Below are 27,767 nucleotides of genomic sequence, written 5' to 3'. Positions count from 1 at the left end.
GAATTGGGAAACAGGTCCTTTGCAGATACAATCAAGTTAAAATGAGGCCATACTCATGAGGTTATGGTCCCTCATCCAATATGACTGGTGTCCTTAGAAGGAGAAGAAAAGATACACAGACACAGGGAGAACCCTGTGTGAAGTCAGAGATAGAGACGAGAGATGTGTTTACAAATCAGGAGATGCCAAGGATTGCCAGCAACAGCCGAAGCCAAGAGAAAGGCATGGAATAGATTCTTCTCCAGAGCCTTCAGAGGGAGCGTACCCTGCCCGACACCTTGATTTCAGACGTGTGGCCTCCAGAACCATGAGAGAAGATATTTCTGTTGGTTTAAGCCACTCGGTACTCGCTGCAGGGGTACTTGCTACAGTAGACCTAGGAAATGAATACCGTCAGAATCCCCACAGTCAGGTTGGTGTGGGAGTGGCTTCGTAAGCAAGGGCTCACAGGTGAAACGATGAGAGAGAGAGCGGTGTGGGGAGCAGAGCGCGAAAAGGAGAGTAAGGCTGCTCAGCCAGGTTCCACAGGTGGTGATGTCCCAACCCTGAGGGCGGCTCAAGTGTAAGCGATGCCCTGGGGTGGGCTCACCCGAGGCAAGGGAGCTAGGGTTCCTGCCCCAGCGCCCCATCCGTTACAGGCTGTAGACCACGCCAAGGGCCTCCACCTGCAGGCAAGTGGGGTCCAGTAACTAGAAGGTAGTTCTCCGTAAAGGTGCAGCACACTTTGCTTGTTGAAATCAAAAGCACCCCCAAAAGGGAAAGACAAAAATGGTAAAAATGGATGAGAGGGGATCAAGGCGGGCCACCAGCATCATCCAACACATCAAACTATCTGGTCTGTGATATCTGGAGTCCAGAAGCTGGCTGCTAACTCCAGTCCTGCTATAAACATATAAATATTTCTGGTTTGGGTGGTGAACAGCCACAGCCTTGGGCCCCCGCTTCCCCGCTGCTACTTTGGTCCCATCCCTGGAACCCCTGGACTTCCCTACAATCCAGCAACTAAAATGCTGGGCACAGAGGGTGCTCACCAAACACTATGGCCGGTGTTCTTTCTTTTCTTCTTTTTTTAAAAAAATATTTTTATTTATTTATTTGTTTGTTTATTTTTGGCTGCATTAGGTCTTCATTGCGCGCACGGGCTTTCTCTTGTGGTGGCGAGCGGGGGCTACTCTTCGTTGTGGTGTGCAGGCTTCTCACTGCGGTGGCTTCTCTTGTTCAGAACATGGGCTCTAGGCATGCGGGCTCAGTAGTTGTGGCTCGCGGGCTTAGTTGCTCCGCAGCATGTGGGATCTTCCTGGACCAGGGCTCGAACCCATGTCCCCTACACTGGCAAGAAGATTCTTTTTTTTTTTTTAGTGGATTTTTTTTTGTGTGTGTGTGGCTGAGTTGGGTCTTTGTTGCTGCACGCGGGCTTTCTCTAGTTGTGGCGAGTGGGGACCACTCTTCACTGCAGTGCGCGGGCCTCTCATCACGGTGGCTTCTCTGTGGAGCACGGACTCTAGGCATGCAGGCTTCAGTAGTTGAGGCTCACGGGCTCCAGAGCGCAGGCTCAGAAGTTGCGGCACATGGGCTCAGTTGCTCCGAGGCGCATGGGATCCTCCCGGACCAGGGCTCGAACCGTGTCCCCTGCACTAGCAGGTGGATTCTTAACCGCTGCGCCACCAGGGAAGCCCGGCAAGCAGATTCTTAACCACTGTGAAGTCCCCAGTGTTCTTTCTAATTAGTCAGCTATTAAGATTTTGACTATCATTCCCCAGATTAAGCACCTGCTAGGTACCTAATCCAGTGATCGGAACTGTGAGGGACAGAAATTTTAGATAATACCTGCCTTCAAGAAGTTTAAATTTGAGGTGAGAACAGATACAGATTAAATAATCAGGAATAATTATGTGCTAAACTCTGTGTCTCAGAGTTTTGGGGTGCTATTTGGGCTGCTATAACAAAAATACCATAGACTGGGTGACTTAAACAACAAATTATTCTTTTTAAACATGTGTATACTGCAATTTTATTTCAATCGCACAAACGAAGTTAGCATGTAGGAAGTTTAAATGAAACAGTACTGTAAAAATAGCAGGGAACCAAAAAATCTAAAACGGAAGTACACCTAAAGCATGAGAATTCAACATTCATTAGTGTTTTATCTTCTTATTTGATTGACACTTGATGTTTGCAAATTTTGAAACAGACTTTGAGATCATGATGACTATTTGAAGAGATTTCAGCACCAGCACTAAGATTTGAACATTCAGTTGGTTTGCAGTTGATTTGTTAGCCAGTTACATAATATATAGTATAGATTTGTCACAGGTCAGATCACAGTGTTGAAGGAAAGAGGTACCTTCCTGTAATTAGACAGGATCCCCTAAACTGCACTCAGCTTAAGACATCCAATGTACAAGAGCATGAAAGCCATCATAATAATGTCGCTTCAAGGAACATAGTTTTGATAAGGAAAATAACCTAAGCTTCTGTTTCCCATTTTAATTACTGAAATCTCTTAACAATGACAAAACTGTCACATAGGACAGTAAATGTATACAGTAGTTCAATCAAACTTCTTAGAAAGAACACATTTAGCAATCTGGGATAATGCAGGATGACAGGAAATGTAATGTGATTCAGTATTGGTTCTTTTTGTCATTTTACACAGACATCATGTTAATATTAGATCAAGGCACAAAACTTTAGTGCATAAACCAGTTTCTTTTTTAAGATCTAGCATTTTTTAATAGATATTTATTGGAGTCTAATTGCTTCACAATGGTGTGTTAGTTTCTGCCGTAGAACAAAGTGCATGTACATATATCCCCATATCTCTTCCCTCTTGCGTCTCCCTCCCACCCTCCCTATCCCACCCTGCTAGGTGGTCACAAAGCACAGGGAGCTGACGTCCCTGTGCTATGTGGCTGTTTTGAGTTCCACAGTAAGATATAATTCACGTGAAGCTCAGAATCATGTTTCAGACCACTGAACTTACCGAAGTTAAAATATAAATAGCTGAAGACATGATGTAAAAGATGAAGTACTTGGTTCTGTTAACGTATTTACCAATTAAAGCCACAAAATATTCCTCATTATTATTCATGCAAATAATTGAGAGAAAAAGATAGTGCAGAAATTAACTTTAAGTAAAACATTATTCCTTCCCTTCCTCCCACTCCCCTATACTCTGCAAAATCTTTTCCCTGGGACTAGGCCTTGAAAAGGCCACTACATATTAGTTTGACATGCATTACTGTCTGCAATTAAAAAAGCTAATTTGGAAAAAAAAAAAAAAAGCTAATTTGGGGACTTCCCTGGTGGTCCAGGGGTTAGGACTCTGCACTTTCACTGCCAAGGGTGCGGGTTCAATCCCTGATTGGGGAACTAAGAACCCGCAAGCTGTGTGGCACAGCCAAAAATAAAATAAAATAAAACAAATAAAAAAGCTAATTTTGTGGTAGTTGTAATTACATTATAAAAATGTCCACACACATAAATCTAAAAAAGGTTGAAAACCTACAGTAAATCTACAATATATTGTTTTACATTTGACCACTGGTTTGTGTTACGTAGGAGGCACAGATTTGGTAAAGCATTTGTAACAATTTAGGAAGGCATCTACATCTTTAGATTCTGGACGAATTTTATGTTTGAATCTACAAAATTGCATGAAGTCTAACTTGAGAGATTTCCTATCGTTCTAAAATTCCTCACTCTGGATAAATCATTTTTAGGACACTTATAAATATCACCCTGTGAAAGCACATACCATTCCATTTGTTCCACATCTTATGAACTTAACCTGCGTAGGGCTGACCTCAGTTATTCATGGAATATCGAATATGATAGGAAGACAAACCTGAGAGAAACATTTACAATACAATAGCGTTAACTTGCGAAATTCTTTATCAGCCTTCTGTGAAAAAAACTTCTCAAGCCTTTCTCCTCTTTATCGTAGTGTGGATTGTGGAAAATGTGGGATTTTTCCTCTTGACATGAAAATATTTCAAAGCATGGCGATCTTGCCTGACAGGTTTAGTATTTTCTGCATAACTGATACAGGTACTCCTGTATGACTCCCATCCTGTTGTAAAGGTCAGAAAAAAGCAGCAAACTGGGAGGGAAATAGCTTATCGCCAGAGTAGTCATGTCTGAAGGCTTTCAAAGTACGTTGGTTTTTCCCTCCTTCCGACTGTTGTCTCCATTTTCTTCTTACAGCTCACAAAATGTAGGTTGTTGTTAACAGTTGTTCTTTGTAGGGTTTTTTTTTCCTTCTCCAGATTAAAGTCCTATCTCTCCTTAGTTTGTTTCTCTATGCAGTATTTGATTTGCTCAGTTCCTGCCTGATTGCATCAACGAGCTCATCTTTTAGCTTAGTTAATTCTTTTCTCATTTCATCTAGAATGTCCTGCTTCCGCCTGGACTCCGTTCCCCTGGGCTGCGAAGAAGGTGCAGATTTTGGTCTGGAAATAACAGGTGACTTGCTGCCATTCATTGTATTTGTTCTTTCCCAAGGTTTTCTTGTTAGTTCAGGTGTTCAGGTACTTGTTCAGGTTGTTCAGATTGTTCAGGTACTTGTTGAAGAGGCCTTAGAAGTTACAGGCTCTGAATCTTCATTTTTGTCCTCTTTTTGTTCTGTTTCTATTGTTGATCCTTTTTCAGCAGTTCTTCTCCTCCTGGCCAGCAGGGCACTCATTTCTTGCATTAAACCACTACCCCTTAAAGGAAGGGGTCCCTTTCCTTATCTGTTTTAGATAAGGCCGAATTCACACCAATGAATTGGGAAAGAGGCATCTTCCATTCATGACACTTTATGAAGTTTTGCTCCAGCAATTGCAGCTGCAAGTCCAGTTAAAGGGCAGTTGTCTTCAGATGTGGATCCCGAGAAAAATCCAGATGCAGGGAGGGGAGGGGCAGGTGGTGGAGGAGGAGGGGATACTTGATTAGGAAGTGGTGGTGGAGGAGGCGGAGGCCCAAGGACCAGGACGGAAGTGGAGAGGGGGAGGGGGGCCTGGGGGAGGAGGGAGCGCGGCTGATGCCTGGGCAGGACCTGGTGGGAGTGGAGGAGGGGGTGGGGGTGCAGGTGGTCCCAAGACAATGCCCTGTCGGGCTGGAGTCTCTGCCGGCTGAGAGGCGGACTGCAAGCCTGGCTCAGAAGCAGAGGAGTCTCCCCGCAAAGAGTTTGGAGAAGTCTCCTCAGAGGCAGGGGCAGCAGCATTTGATATTCTTTCCAGCTGTTCCCTTTCTAGCTGCTCTTGTGGCTCTCGTTCTGGCCTTTCCCGGGCCTGTCTCTCCAGCCCCTCCCTCTCTCTCTCCAGCTGCTCCTGTTCTAGTCGCCCCCTCTCCAGCCTTTCCCTTTCTAACCTCTCCCTCACCAATCTCTCCCTTTCCATCCTTTCTCTCTCCAGCCTTTCCCACTCCAGCTCCTTTTGTTGTTGCTGTTCTCGAAGTTGCCTTCTTTGAATTTCCAATTCTTCCTGTGATGGGCCATTCTGAACATGGGCAGGTAGCTGTGAATTTTGTCTAGGCAATGTTGGCCGTGTTTCCTGTGAACTCAACACTTCTAAGGCATGCATCATGGCACTTGCGAACATCGGCGTTTTCTTTGCTGCCAAAGTTGAGACCATACACCTGTCTAGCGTCCCACCATTGGTGGAAGGTCTGTGTAGCTTGATTGTACTTCAACCCTTTAGGAACGGCACCGTTTATCACGACCTGATGGTCCTGAATCTTCCTGCCCACCACTCTGAACGTGTTGCTGCCTGTATGATGATATATATGAACTCTCCTGAACCCAGTTGAACCACCAGCTGGCACCCATTTTTTATTAGCATCATCATAAACCATCATTTTTAGGATTCTCTATGTATAGTATCATGTCACTGCAAACAGTGACAGTTTTACTTCTCCTTTTCAGATTTGGATTCCTTTTATTTCTTTTTCTTCTCTGATTGCTGTGGCTAAAACTTCCAAAACTATGTTGAATAATAGTGGTGAGAGTGGACAACCCTGTCTTGCTCCTGATCTTAGTGGAAATGGTTTCAGTTTTTCACCATTGAGGACGATGTTGGCTGTGGGTTTGTCATATATGGCCTTTATTATGTTGAGGAAAGTTCCCTCTATGCCTACTGTCTGCAGGGTTTTTATCATAAATGGGTGTTGAATTTTGTCAAAAGCTTTTTCTGCATCTATTGAGATGATCATATGGTTTTTCTCCTTCGATTTGTTAATATGGTTTATCACATTGATTGATTTGCGTATATTAAAGAATCCTTGCATTCCTGGGATAAACCCGACTTGATCATGGTGTATGATCCTTTTAATGTGCTTTTGGATTCTGTTTGCTAGTATTTTGTTGAGGATTTTTGTATCTATTTTCATCAGTGATATTGGCCTGTAGTTTTCTTTCTTTGTGACATCCTTGTTTGGTTTTGGTATCAAGGTGATGGTGGCCTCATAGAATGAGTTTGGGAGTGTTCCTCCCTCTGCTATATTTTGGAAGAGTTTGAGAAGGATAGGTGTTAGCTCTTCTCTAAATGTTTGATAGAATTTGCCTGTGAAACCATTTGGTCCTGGGCTTTTGTTTGTTGGAAGATTTTTAATCACAGTTTCAATTTCAGTGCTTATGATTGGTCTGTTTATATTTTCTGTTTCTTCCTGGTTCAGTCTCAGAAGATTGTGCTTTTCTAAGAATTTGTCCACTTTTTCCTGGTTGTCCATTTTATTGGCATATAGTTGCTTGTAGTAATCGCTCATGATCCTTTGTATTTCTGAAGTGTCAGTTGTTACTTCTCCTTTTTCATTTCTAATTCTGTTGATATGAGTCTTTTCCCTTTTTTTCTTGATGAATCTGGCTAATGGTTTATCAATTTTGTTTATCTTCTCAAAGAACCAGCTTTTAGTTTTATTGATCTTTGCTATTGTTTTCTTTGTTTCTATTTCATTTATTTCTGCTCTGATCTTTATGACTTCTTTCCTTCTGCTAACTTTGGTTTTTTTTTTTGTCCTTTCTCTAATTGCTTTAGGTGTAAGTTTAGGTTGTTTATTTGAGATGTTTCTTGTTTCTTGTGGTAGGATTGTATTGCTATAAACTTCCCTCTTAGAAATGCTTTTGCTGCATCCCATAGGTTTTGGGTCGTTGTGTTTTCATTGTCATTTGTTTCTAGGTATTTTTTGATTTCCTCCTTGATTTCTTCAGTGATCTCTTGGTTATTTAGTAGTGTATAGTTTAGCCTCCATGTGTTTTTATTTTTTACAGTTATTTCCTTATAATTTATATCTAGTCTCACAGTGCTGTGGTCGGAAAAGATACTTGATGCAATTTCAGTTTTCTTAAATATACCAAGGCTTGATTTGTGACCCAAGATATGATCTATCCTGGAGAGTGTTCCATGATCACTTGAGAAGAAAGTGTATTCTGTTGTTTTTGGATGGAATGTACTATAAATATCTATTAAGTCCATCTGATACAATGTATCATTTAAAGCTTGTGTTTCCTTATTTATTTTCTGTTTGGATGATCTGTCCATTAGTGAAAATTGGGTGTTAAAGTCCCCTACTATTACTGTGTACTGTCAGTTTCCCCTTTTATGGCTGTTAGCATTTGCCTTATGTATTGAGGTGCTCCTATGTTGGGTACATAAATATTTACAATTGTTATATCTTCTTCTTGGATTGATCACTTGATCATTATGTAGTGTCCTTCTTTGTCTCTTGTAATAGTCTTTATTTTAAAGTCTATTTTGTCTGACATGAGAACTGCTACTCCTGCTTTCTTTTGATTTCCATTTGTATGGAACATCTTTTTCCATCCCCTCCTTTCAGTCTGTATGTGTCCCTAGGTCTGAAGTGGGTCTCTTGTAGACAGCATATATACAGGTCTTGTTTTTGTATCCATTCAGTGAGCCTGTGTCTTTTGGTTGGAGCATTTAATTCATTTACATTTAAGGTAATTATCGATATGTATGTTCCTATTACCATTTTCTTAATTGTTTTGGGTGTGTTATTGTAGGTCTTTTCCTTCTTTTGTGTTTCCTGCCTAGAAAAGTTCTTTTAGCATTGTTGCAAAGCTGGTTTGGAGGTGCTGCATTCTCTTAGCTTTTGCTTGTCTATAAAGGTTTTAATTTCTCTGTCGAATATGAATGAGATCCTTGCTGGGTGGAGTAATCTTCATTGTAGGTTTTTCCCTTTCATCACTTTAAATATGTCCTGCCACTCCCTTCTGGCTTGCAGAGTTTCTGCTGAAAGATCAGCTGTTAACCTTATGGGGATTCCCTTGTATGTTACTTGTTGCTTTTCCCTTGCTGCTTTTAATATTTTTTCTTTGTATTTAATTTTTGAAAGTTTGATGAATATGTGTCTTGGTGTGTTTCTCCTTGGATTCATCCTGTATGGGAATCTCTGTGCTTCCTGGACTTGACTGACTATTTCCTTTCCCATATTAGGGAAGTTTTCAACTATAATCTCTTCAAATATTTTCTCAGTCCCTTTCTTTTTCCCTTCTTCTTCTGGGATCCCTGTAATTCAAATGTTGGTGTGTTTAATGTTGTCCCAGAAGTCTCTGAGAGTGTCCTCAATTCTTTTCCTTCTTTTTTCCTTATTCTGCTCCGTGGTAGTTATTTCCACTATTTTATCTTCCAGGTCACTTAACTGTTCTTCTGTCTCAGTTATTCTGCTATTGATTCCTGCTAGAGAATTTTAAACTTCATTTATTGTGTTGTTCATCATTGTTTGTTTGCTCTTTAGTTCTTCTAGGTCCTTGTTAAACATTTCTTGTATTTTCTCCATTCTATTTCCAAGATTTTGGATCATCTTTACTATGATTACTCTGAATTCTTTTTCAGGTAGACTGCCTATTTCCTCTTCATTTGTTTGGTCTGGTGGGTTTTTACTTTGCTCCTTCATCTGCTGCATATTTCTCTGTCTTCTCATTTTGCTTAACTTACTGTTTTTTGGGTCCTCTTTTTGCAGGCTTCAGGTTCGTAGTTCCCATTGTTTTTGGTGTCTGCCCCCAGTGGGTGAGGTTGGTTCAGCGGGTTGGGTAGGCTTCCTGGTGGAGGGGACTGGTGCCTATGTTCTGGTGAATGAGGCTGGATCTTGTCTTTCTGATGGGCAGGACCACGTCTGGTGGTGTGTTTTGGGGTTTCTGTGAACTTAGTATGATTTTAGGCAGCCTCTCTGCTAATGGGTGGGGTTGTGTTCCTGTCTTGCTAGTTGTTTGGCATGGGGTGTCCAGCACTGGAGCTTGCTGGTCATTGAGTGGAGCTGGTTCTTAGTGTTGAGTTGGAGATCTCTGAGAGAGCTCTCGCCGATTGATATTACGTGGGGGCTGGAGGTCTGTGATGGTCCAATGTCCTGAACTAGCCTCTTCCACCTCAGAGGCTCAGTCCTGACACCCAGCTGGAGCATGAAGACCCTGTCAGCCGCACGGCTGCTGCAGGCATTGATACTTTTCTAAAGTCCTGATTGTTTTTGTTTATGATATCTCTGTTGGGGTCTGTAGAAATGATTATGACAGCAGACACAATGAGAGAGGAAAGTTAAACAAAGTTCCAGCCATGGTTGCTGCTTCAGTCCCTTCAGGAGTTCCCTCCAGCCATGGATGCTCTGTGCCCCGTAATGCCAAGTGTTGGGTGGTGGTAGGCAATATGATTATATCTTGAGTGTGCCCCTCCTACCATCTTGTTGTGGTTTCTTCTTTTTTTTGCGGTACGTGGACCTCTCACTGTTGTGGCCTCTCCCGTTGCGGAGCACAGACTCCGGACACGCAGGCTTAGCGGTCATGGCTCATGGGCCTAGCCGCTCCGCGGCATGTGGGATCTTCCCAGACCGGGGCACGAACCAGTGTCCCCTACATTGTCAGGCAGACTCTTACTCACTGCACCACCAGGGAAGCCCGTGGTTTCTTCTTTATTCCTCTAGATGTAGAAGATCTTTTTTGGTAGGTTCCAGTCTTTTTTAACGGATGGTTGTTCAGCAGTTAGTTGTGATTTTGGTGTGCTCATGAGAGGAGGTAAGCTCAAGGTCCTTCTACTCTGCCATCTTGAAAGACTCCACAACAAATTATTTTTCACAGTTGTGGAGGCTGGGGAGTCCATGATCAAAACATCAGTAGATCCAGAGTCTCGTAAGAACTCACTTCATGGCTTATAGGTGGCTATCTTCTCACTGTGTCCTCACATGGCAGAAAGGCTGAGGTTGCTCTCTGGGGCCTCTTTTATAAGGGTACTAATCCCATTCATGAGGGCTCCACCCTCATGACCTAAACACCTCCCAAAGGTCCTACCTCCTAATACTATCACAATGGAGATTTCAATTTCAACATGTAAATTGGGGGAGGGGGTACATTCTGTCCTTAGCACTCTGCAGTCCTGACACATTAAAAGTGAACATTTCCTTCGCGGTCCAGTGGCTAAGACTCTACACTAGCAATGCAGGGGGCACAGGTTTTGTTTTGTTTTTTTGTTTTGCAGTACGGTGGCCTCTCACTGTTGTGGCCTCTCCCGTTGCGGAGCACAGGCTCCGGACACACAGGCTCAGCGGCCATGGCTCACGGGCCCAGTTGCTCCGCGGCATATGGGATCTTCCCGGACCAGGGCACGAACCTGTGTCCCCTGCATCGGCAGGCGGACTCTCAACCACTGCGCCACCAGGGAAGCCCGTTTTTTTTGTTTCAATTAATTAATTAATTAATTTTATTTTTGGCTGCGTTTGGTCTTTGTCGCTGCACGCAGGCTTTTCTCTGGTTGCTGCGAGTGGGGGCTACTCTTCCTTGCGGTGTGCAGGCTTCTCATTGCGATGGCTTCTCGTTGTGGAGCACAGGCTTTAGGCGCGTGGGCTCAGTAGTTGTGGCTCACGGCTCTAGAGCGCAGGCTTAGTAGTTGTGGCTCACGGACTTAGTTGCTCTGCAGCATGTGGGATCTTCCCAGACTGGGGATCGAACCCGTGTCCCCTGCATTGGCAGGCGGATTCTTAACCACTGTAGGGGGCACAGGTTTGATCACTGGTCAGGGAACTAAGATCCTGCATGCCACGTGGCACAGCCAAAAAAAAAAGTGAACATTTTCTGGGAAAAAGAGAATGGTTGAGCCTACCCATGACCCTTAGATTTCTGTAAAGGCTCCAGGTTACTCATATTAAAATGTTATCAGTCAGTGGTTTTATTTATGCCATTCCCACCACTTTTACTATATTTTCCACAAATTAGTGAGCTCTTTTCATATTATATCTATAGACACAGCTAAATATAATACACGAGGAACCCATTAAATTCTGTAATCACTGTTTTCTGTAACAGGATCTGTGGCTATTCAAACTCAGCCAAAAGAGGCCTTCTCAGAGGAAAAATGAAATAACCAATGCAAAGACACCTATGATTTCCTTTGGAGTATTCCAGCCACATGAGTGGAAAAAAATAAAGAAGATGGTGGAAGACCCCAAATCTTCCCAGTGAAAAGCTGTGAATTCACTTCTGCTTTGGGGTCAGAGCTTGGCCACAGACCAAAAAAGAGGGGCATATGAATGAAACCACATTGGTTGACCATCTGGGTTGCATTTGGCCCAAAGGCTTACCTCAGTTTCAGTTTTCTGAGATATAAAATAAGGCCAAAACGGATCCATGAAAATTGCCTAATTGGTAGTATTCTCAAGGCCTGTTGGGATTCAAAGATGACAATTACAGCTAGAGAGTGATCAATTAGAACCCAGGCTCCAATTTAGGATAATAAGCATCAAGGAGGACTTCTGTTTGTCTTGTTGGTATTTTGAATGAGCTCTGGAAAATACTTTGGGAAAACTATGCACCCCTTTGCAAAATTTTACTTTGACATCTAATAGTTTTCATCATAAATTTGACATTTCGGGAATATTATACATATTGCTCTTTCAAATGTATCCAGTGGAATCTAAATGCCAGGCAATTTATTATTTACATCATCCATTTAAGAAACACAGATCATCTTTAACAGTTGGATAGTTCACATTGTTTCTCATTTTCCTTCAAACTCGTATTTGTTTTCCACTTCCTCCTTAGAAGTTTATCCTAATATAACTTTCTTCCTTTGGCCGCACCACCCGGCTTGCAGGATCTTAGTTCCCCGACCAGGGATCGAACCCAGGCCCCTGGCAGTGGAAGCATGGAGTCCTAACCACTGGACCACCAGGGAATTCTCTACATTTTTATGCTTTAAAGTTTTTATTGCTCACCCTTTCATAATACTTTGCAAAAAAAAATATGTATATTTAATATAACTTTCTGTGACTATGAAATTGAAGGTGATAAAAATTTATTTTGTATTGAGTTGGTATTATGATTATTCTTAGTCCACAGTTGAGTAAAACAACAAAAATATATTACAAACTTTAATAAATGATAAAGAAAAGTACAGTTTTATTGAAAATGTTGCCAAAAACTGGAAACACATAGGTCTCCATCAATAGGAGAATGGATAAATGAACTGTGGTATATTCACACAGTGGAATCCTACTTAGCGATAGAAAGGAACAAACTACGTATACATGAAACAACACGAATGAATCTTGAAAATATTATTTTTATCTAAAAGAATCCAGACACAAAAGAGCACATATTGTATGATTTCCATTCATATGAAGTTCTAAAACAGGCAAAACTAACCTATGGTGGAAGAACATCAGAATAGTGGTTGCCTCCGGAGTGGCTGCCTTTGGGGTGGAGTGGTTGCCTCCAGGGATTGACTAGGAAATGGCATCAGGGAACTTTCTGGGTGATATCAAGACTCTGTCTTGAGGAGGGTTTTGTTACACAGGTGTATGTATTGTTGAAACCCACAGAATGGTCCACTTAAGGTTTGAGCATTTCATTGCATGTTGATCTTACAAAAAAAAATAATTGTCAACAAGTATTGAATTCTAACATGCTGAAGTATTGGGGGTAAAATATACTGGTGCCTGCAAGTTACTTTGGAACTAATCTGGATTGATAGATGGATAGAATGGAGGACAAATAGATATGTGATATGGCAAGCTTAGTAAAAATAATTCTAGAATCTAGGCACTGGGTATATGACGTTTACTGCAAAATTCCTTCAACTTTTCTGTATGCTTGAAATTTTTCATTAAAACATTTGAAAAATGTATTGAAAATGCTATCTTACTAAGATGGGTGTGAATATCTTCAATCAGTTCATATATCCAAGAATATTACTTCTTGTTAGAATTAATGCTAGTTTCAGCATCAACTTCATGCATGTTTTCCTCTTCTAAAAATGTAAGCTCTGAGAAAACATGTCGATAGATGGTAGAAAATGGAGAGAGAGAAAACAGTGGAGAGAAAGGCATCTCGTTGAGGGATGAAGAGGATCCACCCAGCATGGTGTGGAGAGGAAGGCACGGATACAGAGACACTGCAGGAGTACAAACAAATGGACTCAACGCAGAGATCAAGATCCAGGACCCAGTGCCTTTAGGGGGAGAAGACAAAGACGTTTCTGGGCCACTAACGCTGAAGATCGCATCAGCAAACATAGGGAACACATTCTAGAGCAGAGAGAGAAGTCATCTCTGGACATTTTCATCTTAAGTCACCAGAGCTACATCCAGAGGGGAATCCTGAGTAAGAATTCAGAAGTGTGGGTATGAAGTTCAGAGGCGAGTTCAGGGACAAAAGTTGATTTGCAGCACCAATACTTAGCTGATTCCACTGCTCCGGTTACCCAGCCAAAGCTCATGCTCTATCAGGAGCCATATCCTTTGAATTTCGCCCATGGTCTTGGGAGTTTGGTACTTTGAAGGAACAGGGGGGATATCAGATTAAATCATCAAGAAAAAACGGGGGAGATTCTAGGACTCTACCTACCCTCCGGATGATTGAGAAAGAGTTGGCTGTGAAGAGGAGGAGAATCAAGGGAATAAACCCTCACTGAAGCCAAGAGAAAGGAGAGGTTACCAGAGGAGGGTGTGGTCAGACAATCCTGTTAAATGCTGCAGAGTTTAAGGAGGATTAGGACTGAAATGGGGCTACTGTCTATTGCAGAACAGCAGTTATTCTCCACCAGAGCAATTTTGACCCCCATACCTAGGAGAGTGGTGCTACTGGCATCTAGTGGGTAAGGGCCAGGGGTGCTGCTAAATATCCTACACTGCACAGGACAGCTCTTCTCACAACAAAGAATTATCCTGCCCCAAGTATCAATAGTGCAGTGGTTAAAATCCCTGCTAATACAGCAACTGTAGAATTTGCTGGGATGAACTCATTTTCAAGTATTCTTATCAGAGCATGTGTCTCCAATAGGAGCTTAGAAAATGTGGTCCCCCGAAGTGAGAGAGTGGCATGGACATATATACACTACCAAATGTAAAATAGATAGCTAGTGGGAAGCAGCTGCATAGCACAGGGACGTCAGCTCAGTGCTTTGCGACCACCTAGAGGTGTGGGATGGGGGGGGGAGGGAGACACACGAGGGAGGGGATATGGGGATATATGTGTATGTATAGCTGATTCACTTTGTTATAAAGCAGAAACTAACACACCATTGTCAAGCAATTATACTCCAATAAAGATGTATAAAAATATAAAGATAAGCTAAATGACCTAACACTTTAAAAAAAAGAAAGAAAATGTGGTCCCCAATGTTGAGGCATCCTGAAGGGAATTATCCCCATATCTTAGCCAGGGGGATAGACTCAGCTTTCTACCTTGTTTCGGAGCTTATTTCCCATTGGCTGTCCCCTTCTTCACTCTCTCTTTTTTTTTTTAATTTTTAAAATTTATTTATTTATTTTTGGCTGCATTAGGTCTTCGTTGCTGCATGTGGTCTTTCTCTAGTTGTGGCGAGCAGGGGCCACTCTTCGTTGCGATGTGCAGGCTTCTCATTGCAGTGGCTTCTCTTGTTGTGGAGCACGGGTTCTAGGCACACAAGCTTCAGTAGTTGTGGCGCGCGGGCTCAGTAGTTGTGGTAAACAGGCTTAGTTGCTCCGCGGCATGTGGGATCTTCCCGGACCAGGGCCCGAACCTGTGTCCCCTGCATTGGCAGGCGGACTCTTAACCACTGTGCCACCAGGGAAGTCCTTTCACTCTCTTTTTTAAAATCTTAAACTGATTTAGGATTTTAAAAATTGAATAATTTATACTTCCATGATCTCCAGTGAACCATGCCCCATCCTGTTTTCTACATTCGCACAAGCTCTCACTTACACATACACACACTATTTTGCGCACATTCCCTATCCTCAACACATCATCTTATTTCTCTTGATTTTCCACCTAGACGTCTGGTTGAAATGACCTGGAATCACCTCCTACTCCCTGGGTTGGTCCAGTTGCTGCCACTTACTGCTCCTTCCGCAGAACTGACCAGCTCATCACAGCCCCTTCACGCTCTCTGCTCAGGAGCCCTCAGTGCCCAGCACACTCTAAGGTTCAGAAATTATATGCTGGCCCTGAATCCTTGATGAGAATTGGAGTTGACAGTTTTCTGGAAAACAAACACAATTTGTCCCTTCTCACCTGGCCCTTTATGTCTTCCTCCCATAGAACCTTTCCAGTGAATTTCTATGTTGGTTACAATCTACTGGACTAAATTCTATATTCTTCAGTGCTGATTTTTCTCTTTCCTCATTCCTTCCCTGCTTTGGCTGTGAGACCAAAGGGCCAAAGAGCAATTTTAAAAAATGAAGTAAATACGTTTAATAGCTCTTTCCTCTTATTAAACTCCATCTCTTCATTTCTCCCCTCTCCCACCCATCCTCTCATTCTGGCTGGAAAAACTGCCCTGCATCTTCGCTGCCAAAGTTTGACTTGTTCTGGAGTTTCATTCAGGTACTTTCATTCTGAGTTTTCCAGCACTAAACCTGTCTTCTGAGAGGGCATTAGAAGAAGTAAGGGGTTCATGGCAGCAGATCTGTTCTCCTCAAACCAATGTATATACACATATATAGACTCTGAGTCCTCTGGCTCAAGAGCCAGGAGATCCTAATGTTATTATTGAACTTTATGTAATCAAGCACTGAGCACTGGCAAAAAGTACAGGCACAGTTTCTTGGGGATTTTTTTTATTATTTGACAGTTTAATCGAACTTGTTTCTCTTTCTTTGAAAATGTTCTAGAAAATAAAACAGCAGTAAAAATTGATTTTTCCGCACTGTTATTTGATACATCAATCTGTTACTTTCAAGTTTTCTTCCTACTCCTCTTGTAGATATTTTGATGAGTTTCTGTTAAAGCAGTAACAATTTAATTTTTTTCTTTTTTTTTTGCGGTACGCGGGCCTCTCACTGTTGTGGCCTCTCCCGTTGTGGAGCACAGGCTCCGGAAGCGCAGGCTTAGCGGCCATGACTCACGGGCCCAGCCGCTCCGCGGCATGTGGGATCTTCCCAGACCGGGGCATGAACCTGTGTCCCGTGCATCGGCAGGCGGACTCTCAACCTCTGCGCCACCGGGGAAGCCCAACAATTTAATTTTTAACGATGGGGCTTCCCCGGTGGCGCACTGGTTAAGAATCCTCCTGCCAAGGCAGGGCACACGGATTCAAGCCCTGGTCCCGGAAGATCCCACATGCCGCGGAGCAACTAAGCCTGTGCACCACAGCTCCTGAGCCTGCACTCTAGAGCCCGCGAGCCACAACTACTGAGCCCACATGCCACAACTACTGAAGCCCACATGCCTAGAGCCCGTGTTCTGCAACAAGAGAAGCGATGACAATGAGAAGCCTGCGCACTGCAATGAAGAGTAGGCCCCGCTCACCGCAACTAGAGAAAGCCTGCGCACAGCAACAAAGACCCAACACAGCCAAACAAACAAACAAACTAATTAATTAATTACAAAAAATTTTGTTTAATGATGGATATTTTATTGCCGGTCTCCTAATGCTCAGCTTCAACTTTCAATCTAGTGGTTTATTTATTAAGACATTGGCTCTTTTGACTATCTGTGACTCATTTCTCTAAGGCTCCATTCTTTTAAAATGCCAAAGCACAAGTTAGGACAGTTATATAATCAAATGATGGTTTGATAACAGACACCCTGGGCATCAGCCATGAAATATGCATTCAAGGATCAGGTAGCAACAAAGGGAGAAAAGAGACCGGAAAAAAAAAAAAAAGCAGAGCCTCAGGTACCTGTGGGACAGTAACTAAACATCTAACATCTGTGTCATTGGAGTCACCGACCTTTGGCTGGTGGCAGACAGGACACCAGTGGGAGCTAGACAGTCAATTTTACTCTTTCCGGAAGACTTTTCTGAGATGCAGTGGTTTATCCCACCTGTCTGAACACATCACACAGGGCCAAGCTTTCAGCTGTGCTGCTTATGAAGCTCTAGGCAGCTCAGTGTGCCCCCGTTTATAATTATTCTCCCCCTTCCCATTTCCCTCCCCACTGCTTCCGGGAGCGTGCATTCCCCATGAACATGCTACCACAGAAGATTTGATTCTATTTTAAAGCAAACCTATATCTCTTTATCTTTCTGGAATCCTCTTAGTTATGTTATTTCCCTTAGTTATATCTCTCGAGTTTTTTTTCCCTCTTGTAGTTTCCATTTCTTTGTATATTCATTTTGTCTTTTAAGCTTTTGTTCTATTTGTCTTCCATACCGCCAAGTTGGATCTTAACAGTGACAATTTTCTCTTAATATTTTAGTTTAAAGTGTTTTTAGTTCCAGAAAGTTTATGTGTGATTGAATCTTCTTATGTGCTCTTTTTATATTTTAATTCAACTTTTTGTCTGTCTCCTCCAGCAATTTTATTTCCCTAAAACTTAACTATCATGACTATTCTGATAGTTTCTCTGTGGCTACTGTGTCTTCATAAGGTATTTATATTGGTTTCCTATTACTGCTGTAACAAATTACTGCAACTTAGTGGCTTAAAATGACATAAATTTATTATCTCACAGTTCTGGATGTCAGAAGTCCTAAAATTAAGATGTCAGCATAACTTCGTTCCTTTTGGAGGCTTTGGGGAAGAATTCACTTCCATGTTTGCATTCCTCAAGTGAGTCCTGATCAAGTCTTCCATGTGGCTGGGTTTTCTTCAACCTTGGTTCTCACTCTAGTTGCTGAACACTCTGTCCCCACGTAGCACTCAGTTCCAGTGTCTCTTGACTTGTAAGCCTACTTTTGTAGCCTGACCAATGACTGTCCCTTTAGCCAGTCCTGTGGCTTCCAGACGTTACTCCTTGTCCGTTTGGATCATTATGTTCCCAAATGCAAGGCTGCCACGCCTCAGTGTCTGCCCAACACCCGTGTATTGCACTGAGTCCCCTTGGGGGATTGGTTCCAGGGAGCCCCACAGATAACAAAATCCACGGATGCTCAAGTCCCTTGTATAAAATGGCGTAGTATTTGCATATAACCCACACATATCTTTCCCATGCTTTAAATCATCTCTAGATTACTCCTAATACCTAATACAATGTAAGTGCTATGTAAATAGTTGTAATTACAATGTAAATACTATGTAGATAGTTGGCACCAAGTGGCAAATTCGAATTTTGCTTTTTGGAACTTTCTGGAATTCCCCCTGCCCCCTATCCAAGTTTGGCAAATCCCCGGTTGGTTGAATCTGTAGATGTGGAACCAGGAAATACAGAGGGCTGTTTTTCTGGATTTCCTAAGTGCTAAGCGCTGCCTGGTTCACTGTCAGTCTTAGTCATCTCAGCAGGTGATGTGCTGCTGCACCTGGGTCCCCCTCCCTCCATGCATCTTTCTTTGCTCCATGAGCATGTGTAGACTCCAGGTGCAGACCGCTCCTGGGCTGTCCCATCCTGTCTACTCCATCCCCAAGCTCCTGTTCTGATAGAAAGGATGTGGAATTCAGAGACTTCCCAGCAGGGCAGCTTCTTGGAGGTGGGGACCTTATTTTGCATACGCTCAACTGCATTAAACTCCTAGCTGTTCTGAAAAAAAAAAAAAAATCTGGTTTTGTTCAACCATGTTAAACTCTTAGTTATTATGGAAAAACAAATCTGATTTTCACATTCTCATTTTACCTCCAAAATATATAATTTCATCAAACTCCCCTTCACAAATGGGTCTTCTATAGCTCATTAACCACAAGATTTTGTTCTCTTATAAAAATATATCAGGAAGATTTGAGAGTCTGAAACTGTGATGAAAACCCTGTGTTGGCCTGAGTGTATGACGGGAGTGGTTGGGAACATTTTCTTCCAGCTGTCCTCGTATGGCAGCCATAGAATCTTCAGCACGTCTTTTTACAGTTTTTGTGACTCATTTCCTCACTTGTAACAGAGAAGTACTAATGCAGTGCCAACCAGCCATAAAGGAGTGTTTTGAAAATTCTGGCCATATGATAATTAAAACTTTATTTCATATATGATTTTGAACTTATGTGTTTATAATACAATACTCTAGGGTATGAATATCTTATATTATTTTTGGCTCCTCTTGTAGTGACTAGAAGCTGTGAATTATATAGACCGTGATGGAAAATCACTCCCTGCACAGCACCCTGGACTGCAGCGGCCATAAAAGGCACCGTGCTGGCTCCAGAAACTGAACAATTTCACAACTAACCTGTGATCCTAGTTCCCTCCCCTTCACATCTGAGAGTGAACTGGCACGAAGTGGAGAAAAGTCTCTTTCTTTCACATGTTTTCATCTCACAGCTCCTCTTGCAGGTCTCCTAGTTGGAAAGCTATTTCTACATAGGAAGGTTGCAGTTCCTGGAAGAATCCTTTGTGGTTCTATGGTGTAGCCTCTCTCCCAATGCAAAAGTCCCATCTGCAAAATCGAGAGATGGCCTGCCCAGCGTTAATTATGTATGTATTTATTGAACACCTACTGTGGGCTAGATATTGTGTCAGGCCTCGCACATTGGCAGAGCCCCAGATAAAGACTCAAGTGCAAGTAGTTTATGTGAGAGAGGGTCCCAGGAAACACTGGACATGGTGGATGTGAGATAGGGAAGGGAAGGGAAGGAAGGCAAGGAAGGGTCATTATCAAGCAAATTACCACTGTGGGCAGAGAACTCAATCCCACTAGCTAACTCTGAAAACTATGAATTAAAACTCAGAATTAACCCAGCTGAGGAGCAAGGGGATGGGTATTCATCCACCAATTCTCCATTGGTTTAGGGCACTTTCAGGGGAATTAACTGTCGGCATTTCTGACTTCTCCGTGCTCAGGCACAGTGTGTTCCCAAGGCAAGAAAAAACCTTGAAGTGGAGATTTTCAAGGTCAGCTGTAAGTAGCCTTTGACTCTGGAAGCAAATGCCAAGGGGTTTGGGGTGAGGGGCACCGATAACACCTGCTACATGATGTGGGGAAGATGGACAGAGTTAAGACCCCCCCCCTTCTCCCTTGTGACTCAAAGGAGGGAGCAGGACGTCCACTGGTTGAACCCGTCCAGGGTGGGCGGGGCACAGGTGAACAGGAGAAACACTGGAGCAATGGAGGTGGAAGGTCTGAGGGAACATTGTGCAAAACCTGAGTCAAATCAGGGTGAAGATGGGCAGTGAGAAGAGCAACGGCTCCAGACGACCTCGGGCTGTGGGCCGTTGTCAGGGACCCACATGATGAGCCGGTCAGGAATGACGTGGAAACACCAGCCTTCTCGCAGCTGACGGAGATGCTGTTCCCCAGGGGAGAAAAACCCGACACAGGGCAAACCTTGGGCAAAGAGGTTAGAAGGAAGCAGGTAAGCTGAGCAGGGCTGCCAGCTTCTCTCTTCCATCCTGGGGGAGAGCTAGTAGAAAACACGTGTGTCAGGGAGCCAGGCAGAAGGGCCAGCAGGGTGAGTAACCAGGGGCAGGGAAGGTGCAAGGCTGGACCGCAGTGCTTTCACCAGGCCTGGTTCTGTTTAACACCAGTTACTCACACCAGTGCAAGGGATGCCATGCCAGGCCTAAGTCCACTCCCTTGTGGGAAGGAGCAACTAATATCCAGCTGGGCTGTAGGTTGTTTGGGTTATGGGCTGTGGCAGGGCTGAGCGTGTACGAAGTCAGAAATCGTTCAGGGGAGCTGCTGGGTGCTGGGGCAGGTGAGGGTGACTCTCCAGGGTAAGGCAGCTTGAAGAGAAGCACTTTGCTGGTTAGGATGTTTTTCTCTGGGTCGGACTGAAATCTACCTCCCTTGAACTTTTTCTTGGTCCCTTTGGAATTCCTTGATCAGTCCCAAGAAAGCTTTTGTCAACATAGTGCCTGGTCCATGGCAAACAATAAAAGCTCCCCTTTAGGTAGGTATTTGTGCTTTGTGAGATATTAGGAATGTTATGATAAAAATGTTATGACTAATGTCCCCTCCCCTGGTTTCAGCTAGACTGCTTTTTTTTTTTTTTAATATTTATTTATTTATTTAGGCTGTGCTGGGTTTTAGTTGCAGCACACGGGATCTTCGTGGCGGCATGTGGGATCTTTTAGTTGCGTCTGTGGGCATGTTTCCCGACCAGGGATCAACCCAGGCCCCCTGCATTGGGAGCGCAGAGTCTTACCCACTGGACCACCAAGGAAGTCCCCTCTGCTAGATTGTTTTATTCCTGATATTTCCAGGGAAAGAGCCTCTGCCATTGACACATGTTGGGTTTGTAGTGCTTTACTGCCAAGCTCCTGGTTCCTGACCTTCTACTTCCTATCTCAGGCTCCCAATCCAAGGCACCATCTCAGAAAGCAACATCTTTCTCCTTTTCCTCTGGTCAGCCTTTACAAACCCGCCACTGAGATTTCCCCCATTGTGATGCCCATCCTCTAACAGAATTTTAAATGCACCCAGCATTTGTCCAGGTTGCCTCTCATTGAAAGAAACATGTTTTGCTACCCTGTGAACCTGCCATATCGACCAAAAAGGGCTTTAATTCATTTTATGTTATCTGAAACTTAAAGGAAAAAGAACTTTTAGACTGAAATGCTCTACATGTTAGGTGACAAAGCACAGTAACAGCATATAAAGCTGCCATCTCATTCAATCCAAACCAAAAGGGGAAGAAACACAACGAAACAACTGTCATTGTTTTAGCCAAAGCAGCACCTTTAAGAATGAACAACAATGGTGCACACATATTGGCAAGTCTGTTTGTGGTCACTTTGCAAATCTGTATAAGTGATACTCTTACATCCTAATTAGGATTTGAAACATTGCTCCTTTTATAACTGAAACAAGCTTTTTACTCTTTACTCTGCTTTATATAGTACCACTCAACTGCAGACAGGAGACAACTAAGTTAATCTACAAAGAGTAGAAGGGAATTGAAAAGTTTGGCTAAAAGAGCTTGTGTCTTTTGAGCTAAACATTTTCTATTTCATTTTAATTGCATGTTTATGGATTTCTGAGAAATTAAAATTATGTCCTCATTAACAAGATAGAAAGCCCAGAGATAAACCCATGCACCTGTGGTCAACTAATCTATGACAAAGGAGGCAAGGATATACAATGGAGAAAAGACAGTCTCTTCAATAAGTGCTGATGGGGGCTTCCCTGGTGGCGCAGTGGCTGGGAGTCCGCCTGCCGATGCAGGGGGCGTGGGTTCATGCCCCGGTCTGGGAAGATCCCACATGCTGCGGAGCGGCTGGGCCCGTGGGCCGTGGCCACTGGGCCTGCGCGTCCGGAGCCTGTGCTCCGCAACGGGAGAGGCCACGGCAGTGAGAGGCCTGCGTACCGCCAAAAAAAAAAAAAAAAAGTGCTGATGGGAAAACTGGACAGCTACATGGAAAAGAATGAAATTAGAACACTCCCTAACACCATATACAAAAATAAACTCAAAATGGATTAGAGACCTAAATGTAAGACCAGACACTATAAAACTCTCAGAGGAAAACATAGGAAGAACACTCTTTGACATAAATCACAGCAAGATCTTTTTTGATCCACCTCCTAGAGTAATGGAAATAAAAACAAACAAAAAAAATGGGACCTAATGGAACTTAAAAGCTTTTGCACAGCAAAGGAAACCATAAACAAGATGAAAAGACAACCCTCAGTATGGGAGAAAATATTTGCTAAAGAATCAATGGACAAAGGATTAATCTCCAAAATATATGAACAGCTCATGCAGTTCAATATTAAAAAAACAAACAACCCAATCCAAAAATGGGCAGAAGACCTAAGTAGACATTTCTCCAAAGAAAATACACAGATTGCCAACAAACACATGAAAGGATGCTCAACATCATTAATTATTAGAGAAATGCAAATCAAAACTACAATGAGATATCACCTCATACCAGTTAGAATGGGCATCATCAGAAAATCTACAAACAACAAATGCTGGAGAGGGTGTGGAGAAAAGGAAACCCTCTTGCACTCTTGGTGGGAATGTAAATTGATATAGCCACTATGGAGAACAGTATGGAGGTTCCTTAAAAAACTAAAAATAGAATTACCATATGATCCAGCAATCTCACTACTGGGCATATACCAAGAGAAAATCATAATTCAAAAAGACACACGCGGGCTTCCCTGGTGGTACAGTGGTTAAGAGTCCGCCTGCCAATGCATGGGACACGGGTTCGGGCCCTGGTCCAGGAAGATCCCACATGCCACGGTGCAACTAAGCCCATACGCCACTGCTACTGAGCCTGCACTCTAGAGCCTGTGAGCCACAAGTACCAAGCCTGAGTGCCACAACTACTCAAGCCCACGTGCCTAGAGCCCATGCTCCGCAACAAGAGAAGCCACCGCAATAGAAGCCCGCGCACCACAGTGAAGAGTAGCCCCCTATTCCTGCAACTAGAGAAAGCCTGTGCACAGCAACAAAGACCCAGTGCAGCCAAAAATAAATAAATAAATATCAAAAAAAAAAAGACACATGCACCCCAATGTTCATTGCAGCACTATTTACAATAGCCAGGTCATGGAAGCAACCTAAATGCCCATTGACAGACAAATGGATAAAGAAGTTGTGGTCCATATATACAATGGAATATTACTCAGCCATAAAAAGGAATGAAATTGGGTCATTTGTTGAGACATGGATGGATCTAGTGACTGTCATACAGAGTGAAGTAAGTCAGAAAGAGAAAAACAAATATCGTATATTAACGCATATATGTGGAACCTAGAAAAGTGATACAGATGAACCGGTTGGCAGGGCAGAAATTGAGACACAGATGTAGAGAACAAACGTATGGACACCAAGGGGGGAAGCGGTAGTGGGGTGGGGTGGTGGTGTGATGAATTGGGAGACTGGGATTGACATGTATACACTGATGTGTATACAATTGATGACTAATAAGAACCTGCTGTATATATAAAAAAAATGTCCTCATTACAGCAGGCACCCACACCAAAGAGAAAGAACAAGCCACAAAGAGGGAGAATGAAAATTTCACAACAGAGAATTCAAAAGGAAGGATAGAATTGTTCTTTTTGCCCAGCCGAAAAAGAGTCAGAGGAAGTGGGCTCTCTCAGTATAGAGCATAACCTTTTCTTCTTCAGTTCCCATGTGGTTGTCCCCAACTCTCGTTCTTTTTTTTTTTTTTTCCGGTACGCGGGCCTCTCACTGTTGTGGCCTTTCCCGTTGCGGAGCACAGGCTCCGGACGCGCAGGCTCAGCGGCCATGGCTCATGGGCCCAGCCGCTCCGCGGCATGTGGGATCTTTCCGGACCGGGGCACGAACCCGTGTCCCCTGCATCGGCAGGCGGACTCTCAACCACTGTGCCACCAGGGAAGCCCTCAACTCTCGTTCATTTTGCTAAAATTTTTAATAATGTTAAATATCTCAGCAATGAATTTTCAATCATAATTTCCATTGACAATGTAGTTTAAAAACTTAAACCTGGAGAATTGACACACATACACATTCTCCAAGTTTAAGTGTATATATATATATATATACACACACATATATATATTTTTTAAATAAACACTTTCTTTTCCTTAATATTATTGACCCTGAATCTGAAGGCATATGTATTTAATGAGAATATATTTCTTTTATAAATGATCTTTCTTCTTTTCCCATTTTTATTGGGAACTCCATTTCCATTAATTCCCATTCTACCAAAAAAGGAACCATTTTTAAGGTCAGGTTAAAAGTATTTTTTCTTTTCTTTTGATCTTAATAACTGACATAAAAGTAGGTTATGTCCTACTTTTAGGAGAGAGCCTGTGCATGCTGAGGAATGCATGAAGGGAAGTTGCAGTTTAAAAAAGTCATTTGTCATTCTCTATTTTCGAAAATATTGAAAATATTAAAGCTGAAACCATCCCTATGCGTGATTTTGCTTCTTTTAGAGTAGAGAAACGTGGATTTATGACACAACCTAAATCCTAGAGAAAAGGTAATGACAACTTTAAAAGAAAAACAAGTTTTTCAAAAAATAAACAGAGTGAACAGTGGTAGATCTATAAATGAAGTCAAAAGAGAAAGAATACGAAACATCTGTTGCTAATATTCCTTTAGTGCTTATAGTAAAAATTTCCAAATTAAGTAGGTCTAAATTTTTAAAACTTGCTTTCTGAACTTTCATTGACAGATAGAAGGGGAAGAGATCAGAAATCTCAGGAAACCATTCTTGCCTTATAATTTTTCTCATTGTTTTTGAGTAAGGTAAGATTTTTTCTGACCTGCACCAACACTGTCAAATAAATTTTGTTTAGATTTTCTAAAGCAGGAGTTTAGATGGACGTTTCTGGGCTTGAAACCTGGAATGGAATCATCATAGAGGTTGACATAATAGATGTAAGAATGCTAACTGCATCTATTAACTCAAAATGCCTCCTAGGCATTACTTTCTTAATTCTTCTGAACAATCCTATAAAGCAGGTATTATTATCCCTACTTTACAGATAAGGAAAGGTGAGTCTTAGAGATTAAACAACTTGCAGAAAGTGGAACTGAGGTTCAAGCTGAGGTCTGCCTGTTTCCAGGCCAAAGTACCAAGTGACTCCCATGTAGGGTTAAACAAGCTGATAAAGGTGGCAAACAGGGTGGGGGAAATAGGTTCAAAGATGGGGTCTTTTCCTCTGAGGTATTAATGAATGGGTTTTTGAGTCAAAATTTGAAGTAGGTGATAAGGTAGGAACTGAAGTAAATCGTTAGGTTAGGATTCAATTTAGGGCTGGCATTGGAGTTAGGATTTTACTGAGAGGTGGGGATGGCCTCTGTATTTGAGATTGAGATAGAGTTTAGATTCAGAGTGGCATTTGCATTAAGTACTGCAAAGGGATTGGAAACCAGCGGTGTTAACTAAACTTCCCTGATGACAAGAATCACCTGGGGAATTGTTGGAGCTACAGATTCCTGGTCCCTCTCAGCCTTGCCGGATCCCCTTCCCAGGAAGAGTGATACCATTTACAAAGAAGCCAAGGGTGGTCTGATCATCAGGAAAGTAGAGAAATGGGCACTGGTCGCAACTCTGGCTTCCCACTAGAATCCTATGGAGAGCTCTTTATCAGTACTGATGCCTGGGGCCCATCCCTCAATTAAACCATAATCCGAGGGGGGGGCAGTTATTCTGTTTAAAAGTTCCCCACATGATTCCAATGGAAAGCCAGGGTTGAAATTACAGATAGATGGTTAGAGATGAAAAGAGAGCATTTCTGTTTTGGATTCATGAAGCTCTTTAGTGAACCTCTTCTATGACAATTTTTGCATACTGCTTGATTTATATATATTTGCATGCCTGTATATATATATATATATATATATATATATATAATAACACTGTAGCCTTGAAGGGCAGAGACACTAACTTTATCACCCACATACTTAGCACTGTGATATTGAATAAATATATATTTGCTCTGTGCATATAGGCATTCAAAGGATATCTTTGGCAGCTCTATACAAGGATGAGAAATATAGCATGTATATTACATGCACATTTACCCAATGAAGGGACTTCCTCTCTATTTGTTTTATGAATTGTCGAGATTCACTCAGTGTTAAGTAGTTTATTCATTGACTGGAGTCTAGGGAGCCTTGGCCCTCCAGGTCCTTATCTCATGCACAAGCCTTTCCTAGCACCAGCCCTTTCTGAGCAGTTCCTGCCTTATCTCTCCTGAATTCAGGCTGGCCCTTAGTTACTTGCTTGATCAATAGAAGATGGCCTTTGGGGACAGCCAATGCTAGGTCATAAGAATTCTTGCAGCTGTGTTCTGGAGCTCTGGGAACACTCCTGGAGCCCTGAACTGCCATGTAAGAAGTCCACCTACACTGAGACCACCACACTCAAGAGAATACGTGGTGAGTCCCTGAAATTACGTGAAGAGAGAGATGCCTGGCCAACCCCAGAAGAACCTCTAGAGAAGAATAATGTCAAAAGACTTAAAGCCCTCTTTAATCTGCCAAAGCACATCATATGGACTTCCCTGATGGCTTAGTGGTTAAGAATCCACATGCCAATGCAGGGGACACAGGTTCGAGCCCTGATCCAGGAAGATCCCACATGCCGTGGAGCAACTAAGCCCATGCACCCCAACTACTGAGCCTGCGCTCTAGAGCCCACGAGCCACAACTATTGAGCCCACGTGCCACAACTACTGAAGTCTGCATGCCTAGAGCCTGTGCTCTGCAACAAAGAGAAGCCACTGAAATGAGAAGCCCGTGCACCGCAACAAAGAGTAGCCACCGCTCGCCTTGACCAGAGAAAGCCTGCACACAGCAACGAAGACCTAACAGAGCCAAAAATAAATAAATATATTTATGTATATAAAAAAAGCACATCATACAAAAATATCACTGTGATGCCCCATCTATAGTATAAGTAAAATAAAATTTAAGTAATTTATAATAAGATAATAAGTATTTCAATATTTTAATATCTCAAGCAAAGCACAAAATAGTATGCAGAAAGAAGAATGCATGTGTATGAAGAATCACTGGAGAATATAAAATTACAAATGAGGTTC

General features: G+C 42.6%; 1 pseudogene; it reads right to left on the bottom strand.

Moving 5' to 3' along the window:
- Positions 1 to 4,300: 4,300 nt before the first annotated feature.
- Positions 4,301 to 5,838, bottom strand: LOC132508515 (protein enabled homolog; annotated as a pseudogene).
- Positions 5,839 to 27,767: the final 21,929 nt, after the last annotated feature.

This window comes from Lagenorhynchus albirostris, chromosome 18 (genome assembly GCF_949774975.1).
Source record: "Lagenorhynchus albirostris chromosome 18, mLagAlb1.1, whole genome shotgun sequence".
NCBI lineage: Eukaryota > Metazoa > Chordata > Mammalia > Artiodactyla > Delphinidae > Lagenorhynchus > Lagenorhynchus albirostris.
The sequence above is the reverse complement of the archived record's forward strand: the minus strand, read 5'-3'. Positions and strand labels throughout refer to the sequence as shown.